The 21128-nt window shown below is 49.4% G+C and overlaps 1 pseudogene; it reads right to left on the bottom strand.

The window, feature by feature from the left end:
* LOC115124467 (protein Jade-3-like) overlaps positions 1 to 21128 on the bottom strand; it is a 51684-nt pseudogene that overhangs the window by 9588 nt on the left and 20968 nt on the right.

Below are 21128 nucleotides of genomic sequence, written 5' to 3'. Positions count from 1 at the left end.
GCTGATAATGGGGCCATTTAGGAACACAGGAGTGATGGTTGCTGATAATGGGGCCTCTGTACTTGGATTAGCTAACACAACGTGCCATTGGATCACAGGAGTGATGGTTGCTGATAATGGGGCCTCTGTACTTGGATTAGCTAACACAACGTGCCATTGGATCACAGGAGTGATGGTTGCTGATAATGGGGCCTCTGTACGTGGATTAGCCAACACAACGTACCATTGGAACACAGGAGTGATGGTTGCTGATAATGGGGCCTCTGTACGTGGATTAGCCAACACAACGTGCCATTGGAACACAGGAGTGATGGTTGCTGATAATGGGCCTCTGTACTTGGATTAGCTAACACAACGTGCCATTGGAACACAGGAGTGGTGGTTGCTGATAATGGGCCTCTGTACTCCTATGTAGATATCCATTAAAAATCAGCCGTTTCCAGCTACAATAGTCATTTACAACATTGATGCTCCTGTATGGATGGAAAATACATCTACTATTGTTACTAATGCTACATTAACAATGTCTACACTGTATTTCTGATCAATTTGATGTTATTTTAATGGACAATTTGCTTTTCTTTCAAAAACAATTCCATTTATAAGTGACCAAACTTTAGAACGGTAGTGTACCCAAACCATGTTTCAACTGTCTCAAAGCTTAAACATCCTTCTTCAACCCGTCTCCTCTCCTTCATCTACATGTCTCCTCCCCTTCATCTACATGTCTCCTCCCCTTCATCTACATGTCTCCTCTCCTTCATCTACATGTCTCCTCCCCTTCATCTACACTGAAGTGGAATTAACAAGTGACATCAATAAGGGATCATAGCTTTCACCTGGATTGACCTGGTCGGTCTGTCATGGAAAGAGCAGGTGTTCTTTATGCTTGTATACTCAGTGTATATCTATATTAAATACAATATAAGTAATACTAACCCTCTCTAAGTCCTGTCGGAGGTGCATGAACATCCTCATCCGTGTGTGGATGCTGTCTTCATGAGGCAACAGCAGCAGGTTACCCTCCTCCTCACTAGGGGGCAGCAGAGCACGGTTGAAGTTGCTCTTCCTCTTCAGTTTCCAGTATTGGTAGATGAAGTCCAGCAGGCTGGGAGGGAGGCCCAGGTTCAGGGCCAGCTCCTCAGGGTGAATCAGAGTAGAAAACTCCTCCTCTAGTTCTAGCAACCTCTGGGCCCTCAGGCCTCCCCTCTCTGGGTCTACGGGGGGTTTGGGCCGGGCTGGACTGAGACCGGAGCCTGGCTCCCCTGCCTTGGACTGCTTGCTGTGGGCTGGCTGACAGGGGCTGAGGCCGGGGGCTGGTGGGTCGGAGGAGGCCTGGTTCTTGGGCTTGCTGTGCTTCAGGCAGTAGGACCTGAACTTCACCTCATCTCCTTCATCCAGGACAGTCTTCATCTCCAGGCTGTGCTCGAAGGCACACGTCACATGGAACGGAATGGTGCAGTTCTTCACTGAGCACTGAGGGATGCAGGAGGACAAGGTTCATTAACTCAGGGGTTGTCAAAGTGGGTGGGGTCCTGCAGGAGGTCAAGGTTCATTAACTCAGGGGTTGTCAAAGTGGGGTCCTGCAGGAGGACAAGGTTCATTAACTCAGGGGTTGTCAAAGTGGGGTCCTGCAGGAGGACAAGGTTCATTAACTCAGGGGTTGTCAAAGTGGGGTCCTGCAGGAGGTCAAGGTTCATTAACTCAGGGGTTGTCAAAGTGGGGTCCTGCAGGAGGTCAAGGTTCATTAACTCAGGGGTTGTCAAAGTGGGGTCCTGCAGGAGGTCAAGGTTCATTAACTCAGGGGTTGTCAAAGTGGGGTCCTGCAGGAGGTCAAGGTTCATTAACTCAGGGGTTGTCAAAGTGGGGTCCTGCAGGAGGTCAAGGTTCATTAACTCAGGGGTTGTCAAAGTGAGCTCCTGCAGGAGGTCAAGGTTCATTAACTCAGGGGTTGTCAAAGTGAGCTCCTGCAGGAGGACAAGGTTCATTAACTCAGGGGTTGTCAAAGTGAGCTCCTGCAGGAGGTCCGCAGGCAGATTTCAAAATATATATAACTTTTTTTTTTTTGCATGTAATTTTTTATGAATATTACTAAAAAATGAAACTCATTTTGGCCGAGGTTAGAGGTTGTGATACAATGGCATATTATTCAACTATAATGTCTGTTCTTACCCCAGAGCAACATGGGCCTTGGGGGCTCACACAGATATTGATATCCACAGTACCACAACAATGACACATTTTTCAACTCAATAGTTCTCGCCATGCACTGCCAGTGACACTCCTTATCTTATTTCTATCTCACTGCAGTTGTGTTCTCATTACGAGGGGGATCCCTGATTAATTAACTATCACAAAAGGGGTCTCTAAAAGTTTGAGAACCCCCCTGTGTTAATACACACTTCACGAGCCAATAGAAAAGTTAAACCACACAATACTACAAACTAAGACACTACGAGTGTGAACAAACCAAGAGACGTGTGATATCTAGTCACCTACATATGTTCAGAAATACACAGTCCAACCACCATACTCACCTGTATACAGGCTCCAGTCTTCAGTTTACAGAGGCTGCAGATGAGAGACCAGCGGGAGGGGGGGATGTGAGACACCTTGGTGATGGGCTCCATCCTCTCTGGACACGCGATGCTCACCTAGAGACACACGGGACCGTCAGTCAGCTAGAGACACACGGGACCGTCAGTCAGCTAGAGACACACGGGACCGTCAGTCAGCTAGAGACACACGGGACCGTCAGTCAGTCAGCTAGAGACACACGGGACCGTCAGTCAGTCAGCTAGAGAAACACGGGACAGTCAGTCAGCTAGAGACACACGGGACCGTCAGTCAGCTAGAGACACACGGGACCGTCAGTCAGCTAGAGACACACGGGACCGTCAGTCAGCTAGAGAAACACGGGACCGTCAGTCAGCTAGAGACACACGGGACCGTCAGTCAGTCAGCTAGAGACACACGGGACCGTCAGTCAGCTAGAGACACACGGGACCGTCAGTCAGCTAGAGACACACGGGACCGTCAGTCAGCTAGAGACACACGGGACCGTCAGTCAGCTAGAGACACACCGGACCGTCAGTCAGCTAGAGACACACGGGACCGTCAGTCAGCTAGAGACACACGGGACCGTCAGTCAGCTAGACACACGGGACCGTCAGTCAGTCAGCTAGAGACACACGGGACCGTCAGTCAGCTAGAGACACACGGGACCGTCAGTCAGCTAGAGACACACGGGACCGTCAGTCAGTCAGCTAGACACACGGGACCGTCAGTCAGTCAGCTAGAGAAACACGGGACCGTCAGTCAGCTAGAGACACACGGGACCGTCAGTCAGCTAGAGAAACACGGGACCGTCAGTCAGTCAGCTAGAGACACACGGGACCGTCAGTCAGCTAGAGACACACGGGACCGTCAGTCAGCTAGAGACACACGGGACCGTCAGTCAGCTAGAGACACACGGGTCAGTCAGTCAGCTAGACACACGGGACCGTCAGTCAGTCAGCTAGAGACACACGGGACCGTCAGTCAGCTAGAGACACGTGGGACCGTCAGTCAGCTAGAGACACGCGGGACCGTCAGTCAGCTAGAGACACACGGGACCGTCAGTCAGCTAGAGATACACGGGACCGTCAGTCAGCTAGAGACACACGGGACCGTCAGTCAGCTAGAGACACACGGGACCGTCAGTCAGCTAGAGACACACGGGACCGTCAGTCAGCTAGAGACACACGGGACCGTCAGTCAGCTAGAGACACACGGGACAGTCAGTCAGCTAGAGACACACGGGACCGTCAGTCAGTCAGCTAGAGACACACGGGACCGTCAGTCAGCTAGAGACACACGGGACAGTCAGTCAGCTAGAGACACACGGGACCGTCAGTCAGCTAGAGACACACGGGACCGTCAGTCAGCTAGAGACACACGGGACCGTCAGTCAGCTAGAGACACACGGGACCGTCAGTCAGCTAGAGACACACGTGACCGTCAGTCAGTCAGCTAGAGACACACGGGACCGTCAGTCAGCTAGAGACACACGTGACCGCCAGTCAGTCAGCTAGAGACACACGGGACCGTCAGTCAGTCAGCTAGAGAAACACGGGACCGTCAGTCAGCTAGAGACACACGGGACCGTCAGTCAGCTAGAGAAACACGGGACCGTCAGTCAGTCAGCTAGAGACACACGGGACCGTCAGTCAGCTAGAGACACACGGGACCGTCAGTCAGCTAGAGACACACGGGACCGTCAGTCAGCTAGAGACACACGGGTCAGTCAGTCAGACACACGGGACCGTGCCAGTCAGTCAGCTAGAGACACACGGACCGTCAGTCAGTCACCGTCAGTCAGCTAGAGACACGAGCTAGAGACACACGGGACCGTCAGTCAGCTAGAGATACACGGGACCGTCAGTCAGCTAGAGACACACGGACCGTCAGTCAGCTAGAGACACACGGGACCGTCTCAGTCAGCTAGAGACACACGGGACCGTCAGTCAGCTAGAGACACACGGGACCGTCAGTCAGCTAGAGACACACGGGACAGTCAGTCAGCTAGAGACACACGGGACCGTCAGTCAGTCAGCTAGAGACACACGGGACCGTCAGTCAGCTAGAGACACACGGGACAGTCAGTCAGCTAGAGACACACGGGACCGTCAGTCAGCTAGAGACACACGGGACCGTCAGTCAGCACCCCTAGAGACACACGGGACCGTCAGTCAGCTAGAGACACACGGGACCGTCAGTCAGCTAGAGACACACGTGACCGTCAGTCAGTCAGCTAGAGACACACGGGACCGTCAGTCAGCTAGAGACACACGTGACCGCCAGTCAGTCAGCTAGAGACACACGGGACCGTCAGTCAGCTAGAGACACAAGGGACCGTCAGTCAGTCAGCTAGAGACACACGGGACCGTCAGTCAGCTAGACACACGGGACCGTCAGTCAGCTAGAGACAGACAGATGAATGCATAAAAAGGTGTTAATTTTTACCTCAGGGATCCACAGAGCACAGCTGGTGCCCACTTGGTGCCCGCCCTTTATGGTTGTGAAGTCTGGGGTCCGCCTTCATCGAACCCCCCTTGATGGGGCACACCTGACACTGGGGAAGTCGGGGTGCCCAGGACACACGTCCTGCACAGCCAGTTACCATCTGGTACCTTCACTATACCATTGTCACGGTTGGGCGGGGGTTAGGATTACACATGGTACCTGGGGTCACTATACCATAACACGCCTGGGCAGGGGGGGTTAGGATTACACATGGTACCTTCACTATACCATAACACGCCTGGGCAGGAGAGACAGTAGGTTAACAGGGAGAGGAGACCTGAGGATGGGGGGAATCACTAAAACAATACTGAAATACACTTTTATGGGTGAGGAGGAACACCACGTCAGAAATCAGCTCAATGTAATTGAAGAATCCATAGACTACCACTTCTGGGAAAATTGGAAAACACTAAAACACGAAGAGTTATCTATCCAAAACATAGACGTATGGATAAACCACTTCTCCATTTTTTGGGCCCCTATAACAAAGAACAAACAGCAAAAACATAGACATGATCAAATACAAATCTTAGAAGAATCAACTATTATAGACGACCAGAACCAACTGGATTCTCTAATTACATTGAAATGAACTACAGGACACAATTACAAACCCTCCAACCCAAAAAGGCCTGTGGTGTTGATGGTATCCTCAATGAAATGATCAAATATACAGACCACAAATTCCAATTGGCTAAACTTAAACTCCTTAACATCATCCTCAGCTCTGGCATCTTCTCCAATATTTGGAACCAAGGACTGATCACCCCAATCCACAAAAGTGGAGACAAATTTGACCCCAATAACTACCGTGGGAATATATGCGTCAACAGCAACCTTGGGAAAATCCTCTGCATTATCATTAACAGCAGACTTGTACATTTCCTCAGTGAAAACAATGTACTGAGCAAATGTCAAATCAAAGAAACAAACCAAACCAAAACAAAGGCATTCTCATACATTGCTGATCTCAAAAAAGCTTTTGACTAGACTAGAACTGCAGCCTCCGGCCTCACCCTACTCCAACCTCCGGCCTCACCCTACTCCAACTGCAGCCTCCGGCCTCACCCTACTCCAACCTCCGGCCTCACCCGACTCCAACTGCAGCCTCCGGCCTCACCCGACTCCAACTGCAGCCTCCGGCCTCACCCTACTCCAACTGCAGCCCCCGGCCTCACCCTACTAGAACTGCAGCCCCCTGGCCTCACCCTACTAGAACTGCAGCCCCCCGGCCTCACCCTACTAGAACTGCAGCCCCCCGGCCTCACTCTACTAGAACTGCAGCCCCCCGGCCTCACTCTACTAGAACTGCAGCCCCCCGGCCTCACTCTACTAGAACTGCAGCCCCCCGGCCTCACTCTACTAGAACTGCAGCCCCGGGCCTCACTCTACTAGAACTGCAGCCCCTGGCCTCACTCTACTAGAACTGCAGCCCCTGGCCTCACTCTACTAGAACTGCAGCCCCCGGCCTCACTCTACTAGAACTGCAGCCCCCCGGCCTCACTCTACTAGAACTGCAGCCCCCTGGCCTCACCCTACTAGAACTGCAGCCCCCTGGCCTCACTCTACTAGAACTGCAGCCCCTGGCCTCACTCTACTAGAACTGCAGCCCCCCGGCCTCACCCTACTAGAACTGCAGCCCCCAGGCCTCACCCTACTAGAACTGCAGCCCCGGCCTCACCCTACTAGAACTGCAGCCCCCAGGCCCACTCTACTAGAACTGCAGCCCCCGGCCTCACCCTACTAGAACTGCAGCCCCCGGCCTCACTGCTACTAGAACTGCAGCCCCCTGGCCTCACTCTACTAGAACTGCAGCCCCTGGCCTCACTCTACTAGAACTGCAGCCCCCGGCCTCACCCTACTAGAACTGCAGCCCCCTGGTCTCACCCTACTAGAACTGCAGCCCCCCAGCCTCACCCTACTTTTAGAACTGCAGCCCCCGGCCTCACTGTCTACTAGAACTGCAGCCCCCTGGCCTCACTCTACTAGAACTGCAGCCCCCAGGCCTCACTCTACTAGAACTGCAGCCCCTGGCCTCACTCTACTAGAACTGCAGCCCCTGGCCTCACTCTACTAGAACTGCAGCCCCCTGGCCTCACTCTACTAGAACTGCAGCCCCCTGGCCTCACTTACTAGAACTGCAGCCCCCTGGCCTCACTCTTATAGAACCCATACTAGAACTGCAGCCCCTTGGCCTCACTCTACTAGAACTGCAGTCCCCGACCTCACCCTACTAGAACTGCAGCCCATGGCCTCACTCTACTAGAACTGCAGTCCCCGACCTCACCCTACTAGAACTGCAGTCCCCGACCTCACCCTACTAGAACTGCAGCCCCCTGGCCTCACCCTACTAGAACTGCAGCCCCTGGCCTCACCCTACTAGAACTGCAGCCCCCTTTTATGGTTGTGAAGTCTGGCCTCACCCTACTAGAACTGCAGCCCCCTGGCCTCACCCTACTAGAACTGCAGCCCCCTGGCCTCACCCTACTAGAACTGCAGCCCCCTGGCCTCACCCTACTAGAATCTGAAGTCAAACGTTTGCTGATGATCTGGTGCTTCTGTCTCCAACCAAGGAGGACCTACAGCAGCACCTAGATCTTCTGCACAGATTCTGTCAGACCTGGGCCCTGACAGACCTGGGCCCTGACAGACCTGGGCCCTGACAGTAAATCTCAGGACGACAAAAATAATGGTGTTCCAAAAAAGGGTAGCTGCCAAGACAACAAATACAAATTCCATCTGGACACCGTTGCCCTAGAGCACACAACAAACTATACATACCTGGGCCTAAACATCAGCGCCACAGGTAACTATACATACCTGGGCCTAAACATCAGCGCCACAGGTAACTATACATACCTGGGCCTAAACATCAGCGCCACAGGTAACTATACATACCTGGGCCTAAACATCAGCGCCACAGGTAACTATACATACCTGGGCCTAAACATCAGCGCCACAGGTAACTTCCACAAAGCTGTGAACCATCTGAGAGACAAGGCAAGAAGGGCCTCCTACTCCATCAAAAGGAACAACATTTCGACATACTAATTAGGATCTGGCTAAAAATACTTGAATCAGAACCCATTGTCTTTTATGGTTGTGAAGTCTGGGGTCCGCTCACCCAGTTATAGAACCCATTGCCTTTTATGGTTGTGAAGTCTGGGGTCCGCTCACCCAGTTATAGAACCCATTGCCTTTTATGGTTGTGAAGTCTGGGGTCCGCTCACCCAGTTATAGAACCCAGTTATAGAACCCATTGAACCCATTGTCTTTTATGGTTGTGAAGTCTGGGGTCCGCTTTTATGGTTGTGAAGTCTGGGGTCCGCTCACCCAGTTATAGAACCCATTGCCTTTTATGGTTGTGAAGTCTGGGGTCCGCTCACCCAGTTATAGAACCCATTGCCTTTTATGGTTGTGAAGTCTGGGGTCCGCTCACCCAGTTATAGAACCCATTGCCTTTTATGGTTGTGAGGTCTGGGGTCCGCTCACCAATCAAGAATTCACCAAATTGATATTCTGCAAAAATATCCTCTGTGTACAACGGAAAACACAAAATAATTCAGAGCAGGATTAGGCCGATACCCACTAATTATCAAAATCCAGAAGAGAGCAGTTAAATTCTACAACCACTTAAAAAGAAAGCGATTCCCAAACCTTCCATAACAAAGCCATCACCAACAGAGAGATGAACCTGGAGAAGAGTCCCCTAAGCAAGCTGGTCCTGGGGCTCTGTTCACAAACACACCCCACAGAGCCCCAGGACAACAGCACAATTAGACCCGACCAAATCATGAGAAAACAAAACGATAATTACTTTGACACATTGGAAAGAATTTACCAAAGAAACAGAGCAAACTAGAATGCTATTTGGCCCTACACAGAGAGTACACAGTGGCAGAATACCCGACCATTGTGACTGACCCAAAATTAAGGAAAGCTTTGACTATGTACAGACTCAGTGACCATAGCCTTGCTATTAAGAAAGGCTGCCGTAGCCTGTCTTCTCTTGAGAGCCAGGTCTGCCTATGTACCCACTGCCCACAAAATGAGGTGGAAACTGAGCTGCACTTCCTAACCTCCTGCCCAATGTATGACCATATTAGAGAGACATATTTCCCCTCAGATTACACAGATCCACAAAGAATTTGAATAACAAACCCAATTTTGATAAACTCCCATATCTACTGGGTGAAATACCACAGTGTTGCATCACAGCAGCAAGATTTGTGACCTGTTGCCACAAGAAAAGGGCAACCAGTGAAGAACAAACACCATTGTAAATTACAACCCATATTTATTTTCCCTTTTGTTACAACACTGTATATATAAATATGACATTTGTAATGTCTCTATTATTTTGGATCTTGTGTGAGTGTAATGTTTACTGTTCATTTTTTATAGTTTATTATCCATTTCACTTGCTGTGGCAATGTAAACATAAGTTTCCCATATGCCAATAAAGCCCTTAACTTGAATTGACAGTGGGTTAGATGTATTTATGATGAAGAAGGGTTCAACTGAGGGATGAGAGATGGTCAGAGAACTGGGTACGTGTAGAAAAAAAGTATTAATTAAGAGTTAATTAGCACTTAATCAAGAGCGACTTATAACCAGTGCATTTAACTAATGTATATAAAAACAACCACATGACTCTCATTGCAAGTAAAGCCTTCTTCAAAATAGCCGCTATGCGCAAAAATCAGTGCTTGTAGGTTCCTACCTGGTGAACACAGATGTTACATTTGTCACAGAAGACCATGTCGTTGCCTTCCTCGCTGTCGGGGGAGCGACACACGTCACAGATGACATCCTCGTCGTACTCGATGCCCAGCCCTTCTACCGTGTCGATGGCGTGGTTCATGTTGTCATGGCACTGACGCTCCAACGCCTCCATGGTACGCTCCAGCGTCAACTCGTCCACAGGCCCCTCCCCTGGGAGACAGAATAATACACCAATCAAAACATAGCTCCTCTACAGGTCTTGGGAATAGACCCAGTCAGAACACTGTTGCGAGAGCTCCAAGCCTCCCTCTTTTCTCTAAGGCCATACAGTGCATCTGGAAAGTATTCAGACCACTTGACCTTTTCCACATTTTGTTACATTACAGCCTCATATAGACAGGCCTTATTCTAAATGTATTAAATGTTTTCCGTCAATCAACACACAATAGCACATAATGACATCACAATAGCCCATAATGACATCACAATAGCCCATAATGACATCACAATAGCCCATAATGACATCACAATAGCCCATAATAGCCCATAATGACATCACAATAGCCCATAATGACATCACAATAGCCCATAATGACATTGCCAATGACATTTTATTTTTAATACATTTGTAACATTTTCTAATAACCTGTTTTAGGTTATTAGAAAATGTTACAAATGTATTAAAAATAAAATAAACAAATGACTTATTTCCATAAGTATTTAGACCATTTGATATGAGACTCAAAACTGAGCTCAGGTGCATCCTGTTTCCATTGATCATCCTTGAGATGTTTCTACAACTTGGAGTCCACCTGTGGTAAATGCAATTGATTGGACATGATTGGTGACCTAAATTGGGACATGCTTAAACTACCTGACCAAGTCCTAAACCAATGGGACTCCCTAAATCTTTCTCAGATTATCACCAATCCCACAAGGTCTGACTCCAAACACCCAGAAAAGGCTACTCTCCTTGATGTTATCCTCACAAATAATCCTGATCGGAGTCCTTACCCATGTGTTCCAGCTCAGCGTTGAGTCCTTACCCATGTGTTCCAGCTCAGCATTGAGTCCTTACCCATGTGTTCCAGCTCAGCGTTGTGTTCCTTACCCATGTGTTCCAGCTCAGCGTTGAGTCCTTACCCATGTGTTCCAGCTCAGCGTTGAGTCCTTACCCAGCTCAGCGTTGTGTTCCTTACCCATGTGTCCCAGCTCAGCGTTGAGTCCTTACCCATGTGTTCCAGCTCAGCGTTGTGTTCCTTACCCATGTGTCTTAGCTCTTACCCATGTGTTCCAGCTCAGCGTTGTGTTCCTTACCTATGTGTTCCAGCTCAGCGTTGTGTTCCTTACCCATGTGTCTTAGCTCTTACCCATGTGTTCCAGCTCAGCGTTGAGTCCTTACCCATGTGTCCTAGCTCTTACCCATGTGTCCCAGCTCAGCGTTGAGTTCCTTACCCATGTGTTCCAGCTCAGCGTTGAGTCCTTACCCATGTGTTCCAGCTCAGCGTTGTGTTCCTTACCCATGTGTTCCAGCTCAGCGTTGTGTTCCTTACCCATGTGTTCCAGCTCAGCGTTGTGTTCCTTACCCATGTGTTCCAGCTCAGCGTTGTGTTCCTTACCCATGTGTTCCAGCTCAGCGTTGAGTTCCTTACCCATGTGTCCCAGCTCAGCGTTGTGTTCCTTACCCATGTGTTCCAGCTCAGCGTTGAGTGCCTGCAGCCAGTAGAGGTCCATGTTATCCAGGTCATAAGAGCACATGGCCTCAGCCAGCTCCTTGATGTTAACGTAACCCGTCTCTGCCGAGGCCTGGCTCCAACACTGGATATACCTCTTCTGTAGGGTGAACAACACCTCCTTAGGCTTCTCCGCTATGTTCCTACAGACAGACGCACGCAGACACAATGAGAGGCTAGCAGTGGCTATTACTCAGAGAAATCGGCATCCTGAGGTACAGAGACTAGCGGAGGCGTGGTTACCTGATGGAGGGCTGTGGGATGGTTTCAGGGAAGGCCGGCACCTGCACCCCCTTCTCCCACTCCTGTCTCCAGGTGTCCCCCAACAGGTAATAGTCTTCAGGGGAGACATGGTGAGAGTCTGGCAGCTTCATGGCACTGATCAGGTCTTTCCTGAACACCTAGAGAGGGAGGAGAGGAGACACAAATACACGCATTACATTGTCTGTGTCCCAATTGATAACCTATTCCCTACATAGTCCACTACTTTTGACCAGAGCCCTGTGGGGAATAGGGTGTCATTTGGGACAAAACACACTGAGGTGTGCAGGACAGGAACGGCAGCATGGCGTACCTCTGCTGGTTTCTTGGGCACGGAGGCAGGGGTTCCAGGTTTACTTCCATACTTGTTAGAGGAGCAGAAGGAGGTGGAAGGACCTGGGGAGTACAAGGTAGAGGGGGGTTAGAGAGAGGTAGAAGAGGGTGTAGAAGGGTTATAGAGAGAGATAGAACGAGGTGGTAGAGAGAGGTGGTAGAACGAGGTGGTAGAGAGAGGTGGTAGAACGAGGTGGTAGAGAGAGGTGGTAGAACGAGGTGGTAGAGAGAGGTGGTAGAACGAGGTGGTAGAGAGAGGTGGTAGAACGAGGTAGAGGGGAGGGGGGTAGAGAGAGGTGGTAGAACGAGGTAGAGGGGAGGGGGGTAGAGAGAGGCAGAGGAGGGAGGGGGGGCAGAGAGAGGTTTAAGGCATTTGCCTTCTTCCCATCTGGAACAGTTCGTACAAATATTATGACATTGTGATGTTTTTATTCGATTTGGTCTTCAGCAAAGTTTTTCCCCCAGCCTGTATCCAAAGTCTACACCACCTTGTGATTGGTTAACAGGAGAGATTCTCCAATGAAGTGGGTGGTCATTCAACGAGACTCTAATCGTTTCCACTTGAGAAATACTGAACCAAACATCTGATGACTAAGAGCTCCTCGGCAACAACTTCAAAATGAATGACAGATTTCTTGAGATATCTTAGATTAATTCGGATTATTTTGAGAATTTGTATACTGGATACGGCGTCCCAAGATGGACAATTAGTACTATTGCAGTTTAATATCATTTTTCAAGCGAAGGTCTTTTAAAAGGGAGTATGTGACTGGTTCAGTTCACTCCGAACTCGGCGACATAAAGTACGCGGAAGGCTTTAGCGAGAGGAAGAGCGGTTCATGTTAAAAAAACATTGTTTACAGACAGCATGTTATTCTCAATGACTGTCGTGGGTTTCATCATGTCATGGACTGGTGAGAGCTGAAGGGAGGTGATTCTGGGGGCTGGACTGGTGAACAGAGGTGTTTCTGGGGGCTGGACTGGTGAACAGAGGTGTTTCTGGGGGCTGGACTGGACGTAAAGACAGTTGGAACTCACTCTCATTGTCAGAACTGTCACTGCTGCTTGAAGACCTGAGCCGTTTCATCCTGACGGATCCTACAGGGAGAAGAGGAGGGAGAAGAGGAGACATCAGAGGTAGAAGACATGACAGAGCTAAGAGCCAGAATAGCTTGCAGAAGGGGGCCTTTGTACTAGCGTCAACTTAGAAACATTCAGGGGAGCATTAGGCCTCCATCAGATCCGCAGCGTAAAATTCTGCAGTCAAACTTTCTTCATTATGTAATCAAACATAATGGATATGTGCAACTAAAGTTCAACATTCACCTTCTGATTCTATTTCTGTCAAGTCTACACATACAGTTTGATGCATAGGTTGGATTTATGCAACGTGGGCACCACACAGAACATACTGCAACTGCCTCTGAAAGGCACACGCTACAAGGCACACGCTACAGGACACACGCTACAGGACACACGCTACAGGACACACGCTACAGGGCACACGCTACAGGACACACGCTACAGGACACACGCTACAGGGCACACGCTGCAGGACACACGCTACACGACACACGCTACAGGACACACGACACACGCTACAGGACACACGACACACTCTACATTACGTTACATTACATTACTCTACTCTACGTTACGTTAAACCCCTACAACTCATCCAGAACGCCGCAGCCCGTCTGGTGTTCAACCTTCCCAAGTTCTCTCACGTCACCCCGCTCCTCCGCTCTCTCCACTGGCTTCCAGTTGAAGCTCGCATCCGCTACAAGACCATGGTGCTTGCCTACGGAGCTGTGAGGGGAACGGCACCTCAGTACCTCCAGGCTCTGATCAGGCCCTACACCCAAACAAGGGCACTGCGTTCATCCACCTCTGGCCTGCTCGCCTCCCTACCACTGAGGAAGTACAGTTCCCGCGCAGCCCAGTCAAAACTGTTCGCTGCTCTGGCCCCCCAATGGTGGAACAAACTCCCTAACGACGCCAGGACAGCGGAGTCAATCACCACCTTCCGGAGACACCTGAAACCCCACCTCTTTAAGGAATACCTAGGATAGGATAAAGTAATCCTTCTCACCCCCCTTGAAAGATTTAGATGCACTATTGTAAAGTGGCTGTTCCACTGGATGTCATAAGGTGAATGCACCAATTTGTAAGTCGCTCTGGATAAGAGCGTCTGCTAAATGACTTAAATGTAAATGTTAAATGTTACAGGACACACGCTACAAGGCACACGCTACAGGGCACACGCTACAGGGCACACGCTACAGGATACACGCTACAGGATACACGCTACAGGATACACGCTACAGGATACACGCTACAGGGCACGCTACAGGACACACGCTACAGGACACACGCTACAGGACACACGCTGCAGGGCACGCTACAGGATACACGCTGCAGGGCACGCTACAGGGCACGCTACAGGACACACGTTACAGGACACACGCTACAGGGCACGCTGCAGGGCACGCTGCAGGGCACGCTGCAGGGCACGCTACAGGACACACGTTACAGGACACACGCTACAGGGCACGCTGCAGGGCACGCTGCAGGGCACGCTACAGGGCACGCTACAGGGCACGCTACAGGACACACGTTACAGGACACACGCTACAGGGCACGCTGCAAGGCACGCTACAGGGCACGCTGCAGGGGAAGCTGCAGGGCACGCTACAGGGCACGCTACAGGACACACGTTACAGGACACACGCTACAGGACACACGCTACAGGACACACGCTACAGGGCACGCTACAGGACACACGTTACAGGACACACGCTACAGGGCACGCTACAGGACACACGCTACAGGACACACGCTGCAGGGCACGCTACAGGACACACGTTACAGGGCACACGCTACAGGGCACGCTGCAGGGCACGCTGCAGGGCACGCTGCAGGGCACGCTGCAGGGCACGCTACAGGGCACGCTACAGGGCACGCTACAGGACACACGTTACAGGACACACGCTACAGGGCACGCTGCAAGGCACGCTGCAGGGCACGCTGCAGGGCACGCTACAGGGCACACGTTACAGGACACACGCTACAGGACACACGCTACAGGACACACGCTACAGGACACACGCTACAGGGCACACGCTACAGGGCACGCTACAGGACACACGCTACAGGACACACGCTACAGGACACACGCTACAGGGCACGCTGCAGGGCACGCTACAGGGCACGCTACAGGGCACGCTACAGGACACACGCTACAGGACACACGCTACAGGACACACGCTACAAGGCACACGCTACAGGGCACACGCTACAGGACACACGCTACAGGACACACGCTACAGGACACACGCTACACGCTACAGGACACACGCTACAGGACACACGCTACACGCTACAGGACACACGCTACAGGGCACGCTACACGCTACAGGACACACGCTACACGCTACAGGGCACACGCTACACGCTACAGGACACACGCTGCAGGACACACGCTGCAGGACACACGCTACAGGACACACGCTACAGGGCACACGCTACAGGGCACACGCTACAGGACACACGCTACAGGACACACGCTGCAGGACACAAGCTACAGGACACACGCTACAGGACACACGCTGCAGGACACACGCTACAGGACACACGCTACAGGGCACGCTACAGGACACACGCTACAGGACACACGCTACAGGACACACGCTACAGGACACACGCTACAGGGCACGCTACAGGACACACGCTACACGCTACAGGACACGCTACACGCTACAGGACACACGCTACACGCTACAGGGCACACGCTACACGCTACAGGACACACGCTACAGGACACACGCTACAGGACACACGCTACACGCTGCAGGACACACGCTACAGGACACACGCTACAGGACACACGCTACACGCTACAGGACACACGCTACAGGACACACGCTACAGGACACACGCTACACGCTACAGGACACACGCTACACGCTACAGGACACACGCTACAGGACACACGCTACAGGACACACGCTACAGGACACACGCTACACGCTACAGGACACACGCTACAGGACACACGCTACACGCTACAGGACACACGCTACAGGACACACGCTACAGGACACACGCTACACGCTACAGGACACACGCTACAGGACACACGCTACAGGACACACGCTACAGGACACACGCTACATTCCATTGTAAATGTATTTACTTCCAGTGTACCAAAATGCAGTGACTCTGTCGGTGTCATCGAGGCGTTTGTCTACATAACGTATGTCTGAAATGAGATACAGTCCCTTCAGAATGTTGCACCCCTCGACTTTGAACACATTCTGTTGTTACAAGGTGGAATTAAAATGAATTTAAATTTGTAATTTTTCGTCAACGATCTACACAAAACACTATAATGTCAAAGTGGAAGAAAAAAGCTAAAATATTAAAAAACAAATATATCTTGATTAGGGAAGTAGTCAACCCCGAGTCACCATGTTGGAATCACCTTTGGCAGTGATACATCAGAGTGTTTCTGGGTAAGTTTAAGAGCTTTGCACACCTGGATTGTACAATATTTGCACATTATTCGTTACATTCCTCAAGCTCTGTAAAGTTGCTTGTTGACCATTGCTAGACCGCCCTTTTCAAGCCAACTAACAGGAACATTCGATGTCCAAAGTGCAATTAATAACTCTGTCATCATGAAGTGCTTTGAGAGACTAGTCAAGGATCATATCACCTCCACCCTACCTGACACTCTAGACCCACTTCAATTTGCTTTCCGCCCCAATAGATCCACAGACAACACAATTGCCATCACACTGCACAGTGCTCTGTCCCATTCGACATAAGGCACATCTATGTAACAAAGATTTTCATTGACTATAGCTCAGCATTCAACACCATAGTACCCTCCAAGCTCATCATTAAGCTTGAGTCCCTGGGTCTGAACCAGCCCTGTGCAACTGGGTACTGGACTTCCTGACGGGTCGCCCCCCAGGTGGTGAAGGTAGGAAACAACACCTCCACTTCGCTGATCCTCAACACTGGGGCCCCACAAGGGTGTGTGCTCAGCCCCCTCCTGTACTCCCTGTTCACCCATGACTGCGTGGCCAAGTACGCCTCCAACTCAATCATCAAGTTTGTATACGACAACAGTGGTAGACTTAATTACCAACAACGATGAGACAGCCTACAGGGAGGAGGTGAGGGCAGGAAAATAACCTCTCACTCAACGTCAACAAAACAAAGGAGATGATTGTGGACTTCAGGAAACAGCAGAGGGAGCAGCCCCCCTATATACATCGATGGGACTGCAGTGGAGAAGGTGTAAAGCTTCAAGTTCCTCGGCGTACACATCACGGACAAACTGAAATGGTCCACCCACACAGACAGCGTGGTGAAGAAGGCACAACACCGCCTGTTCAACCTCAGAAGAAATTTGGCTTAAAACCTAAAACGCTAACTTTCACAGATGCACAATCGAGAGCATCCTGTCGGGCTGGATCACCACCTGGTACGGCAACTACTCCGCCCTCAACCGTAAGGCTCTCCAGAGGGTGGTGCGTTCTGCACAACGCATCACCGGGGGCAAACTACCTGCCATCCAGGACACCTACAGCACCCGATGTCACTGGAAGGCCAAAAAGATCATCAAGGACATCAACCACCCGAACCACTGCCTGTTCACCCCGCTATCATCCAGAAGGCGAGGTCAGTACAGGTGCATCAAAGCTGGGACCGAGAGAATGAAAAACAGCTTCTATCTCAAGGACATCAGACTGTTAAACAGCCATCACTAGCAGAGAGGCTGCTGCCTACAGACATAGATTAGATAGACTGGCCACATTTATAAATGGATCACTGGCCACTTTAATAATGTTTCCGTATCTTGCATTTCTGATCGCATATGTATAAACTGCACTCCACACTATTCTACAGTATCTTAGTCACTTTTAAATTGTGTTTACATATTGCATCACCCATCTCATATGTATATACGGTATTGTATTCTACACCACTGACTGTTAAACAGCCATCTCCAGCACATCAGAGGCTGCTGCCTATAGACATAGATTAGGAATCACTGGCCACTTTAATAATGTCTCCATACCTTGCATTTTTAAATTTATTTTACTAGGCAAGTCAGTTAAGAACAAATTCTTATTTTCAATGACGGCCTAGGAACAGTGGGTTAACTGCCTGTTCAGGGGCAGAACGACAGATTTGTACCTTGTCAGCTCGGGGGTTTGAACTTGCAACCTTCCGGTTACTAGTCCAACGCTCTAACCACTAGGCTACCCTGCCGCCTCTACACTCTAACCACTAGGCTACCCTGCCGCCCCATACTCATCTCATATGTTTAAGCTGTACTCTATACTATACTGTATCTTAATCACTAATTGTTTGTAAATAGTGCATCTCCCAACTCATATACAGTTGAAGTCGGAAGTTTACATAAACTAGTTTTAATGATTCCAACCTAAGTGTTTCAACCACTCCACAAATCTCTTGTAAACAAACTATAGTTTTGGCAAGTCGGTTAGGACATCTACTTTGTCCATGACACAAGTAAGTTTTCCAACAATTGTTTACAGACAGATTATTTCATTTATAATTCACTGTGTCACAATTCCAGTGGGTCAGAAGTTTACATACACTAAGTTGACTGTGCCTTTAAACAACTTGGAAAATTCCAGAAAATGATGTCATGGCTCTAGATGCTTCTGATAGGCTAATTGACATCATTTGAGTCAATTGGAGGTGTACCTGTGGATGTATTTCAAGGCCTATCTTCAAACTCAGTGCTTCTTTGCTTGACATCATGGGAAAATCAAAAGAAATCAGCCAAGACCTCAGAAAAAAAAAATTGTAGACCTCCACAAGTCTGGTTCCTCCTTGGGAGCAATTTACAAAACTCCTGAAGGTACCACGTTCATCTGTACAAACAATAGTACGCAAGTATAAACACCATGGGACCCTGCAGCCGTCAATACCGCTCAGGAAGCAGACGCATTCTGTCTCCTAGAGATGAACGTACTTTGGTCTGAAAAGTGCAAATCATTCCCAGACCAACAGCAAAGGACCTTGTGAAGATGCTGGAGGAATCAGGTACAAAAGTCTCTATATCCACAGTAAAACGAGTCCTATATCGACATAATCTGAAAGGTCGCTCAGCAAGGAAGAAGAAAGGTCTTAGTTTCAGGGCCATTTTGAGCCTGTAATCGAACCCACAAATGCTGATGCTCCAGATACTCAACTAGTCTAAAGAAGGACTGTTTTATTGCTTCTTTAATCAGAACAACAGTTTTCAGCTGTGTTAACAAAATTGCAAAAGGGTTTTCTAATGATCAATTACTCTTTTAAAACGGTAAACTTAGATTAGCTAACACAACTTGCCATTGGAACACAGGAGTGATGGTTGCTGATAATGGGGCCTCTGTACGTGGATTAGCTAACACAACGTACCATTGGAACACAGGAGTGATGGTTGCTGATAATGGGGCCTCTGTACGTGGATTAGCTAACACAACGTACCATTGGAACACAGGAGTGATGGTTGCTGATAATGGGGCCTCTGTACGCCTATGTAGATATTCCATATAAATCAGCCGTTTCCAGCTACAATAGTAATTTACAACATTAACAACGTCTACACTGTATTTCTGATCAATTTGATGTTATTTTAAAATTGACTTTTATTATTATTTTTTATACACGTTTGTCTTTCAAAAACAAGGACATTTCTAAGTGACCCTAAACTTTTGAACGGTAGTGTATGTATATATATTTTTAATCTTAGATTTACATGTTTTGGGGGATATATGTTGTGAAACTGTTAAGATATTACTGCAGTTTCGGAGCTTGAAGCACAAGCATTTCACTACACCCACAATAATATCTACTAAACATGTGTATGTGACAATTAAAAATGGATTTGAAATTCACTGCTGGACTGAGGGACCTTACAGATAATTATATGTGTGGGGTACAGAGATGAGGGACCTGACAGATAATTGTATGTGTGGGGTACAGAGATGAGGGACCTGACAGATAATTATATGTGTGGGGTACAGAGATGAGGGACCTTACAGTATGTGTGGGGTACAGAGATGAGGGACCTTACAGATAATTGTATGTGTGGGGTACAGAGATGAGGGACCTGACAGATAATTATATGTGTGGGGTACAGAGATGAGGGACATTACAGTATGTGTGGGGTACAGAGATGAGGGACATTACAGTATGTGTGGGGTACAGAGATGAGGGACCTTACAGTATGTGTGGGATACAGAGATGAGGGACATTACAGTATGTGTTGGGGTACAGAGATGAGGGACATTACAGTATGTGTGGGGTACAGAGATGAGGGACATTACAGTATGTGTTGGGTACAGAGATGAGGGACCTTACAGTATGTGTGGGGTACAGAGATGAGGGACCTTACAGTATATGTGGGGTACAGAGATGAGGGACCTGACAGATAATTGTATGTGTGGGGTACAGAGATGAGGGACCTTACAGATAATTGTATGTGTGGGGTACAGAGATGAGGGACCTGACAGATAATTGTATGTGTGGGGTACAGAGATGAGGGACCTTACAGTATGTGTGGGGTACAGAGATGAGGGACCTTACAGTATGTGTGGGGTACAGAGATGAGGGACCTTACAGTATGTGTGGGGTACAGAGATGAGGGACCTTACAGTATGTGTGGGGTACAGAGATGAGGGACCTTACAGTATGTGTGGGGTACAGAGATGAGGGACCTTACAGTATGTGTGGGGTACAGAGATGAGGGACCTTACAGTATGTGTGGGGTACAGAGATGAGGGACCTTACAGTATGTGTGGGGTACAGAGATGAGGGACCTTACAGTATGTGTGGGGTACAGAGATGAGGGACCTAACAGTATGTGTGGGGTACAGAGATGAGGGACATTACAGTATGTGTGGGGTACAGAGATGAGGGACCTTACAGTATGTGTGGGGTACAGAGATGAGGGACCTTACAGTATGTGTGGGGTACAGAGAT

This window comes from Oncorhynchus nerka, unplaced genomic scaffold, assembly GCF_034236695.1.
Source record: "Oncorhynchus nerka isolate Pitt River unplaced genomic scaffold, Oner_Uvic_2.0 unplaced_scaffold_1146, whole genome shotgun sequence".
In the NCBI taxonomy this organism is placed as follows: Eukaryota; Metazoa; Chordata; class Actinopteri; order Salmoniformes; family Salmonidae; genus Oncorhynchus; species Oncorhynchus nerka.
Note: the sequence above shows the minus strand (reverse complement) of the source record. Positions and strands in the feature narration are given on the sequence as shown.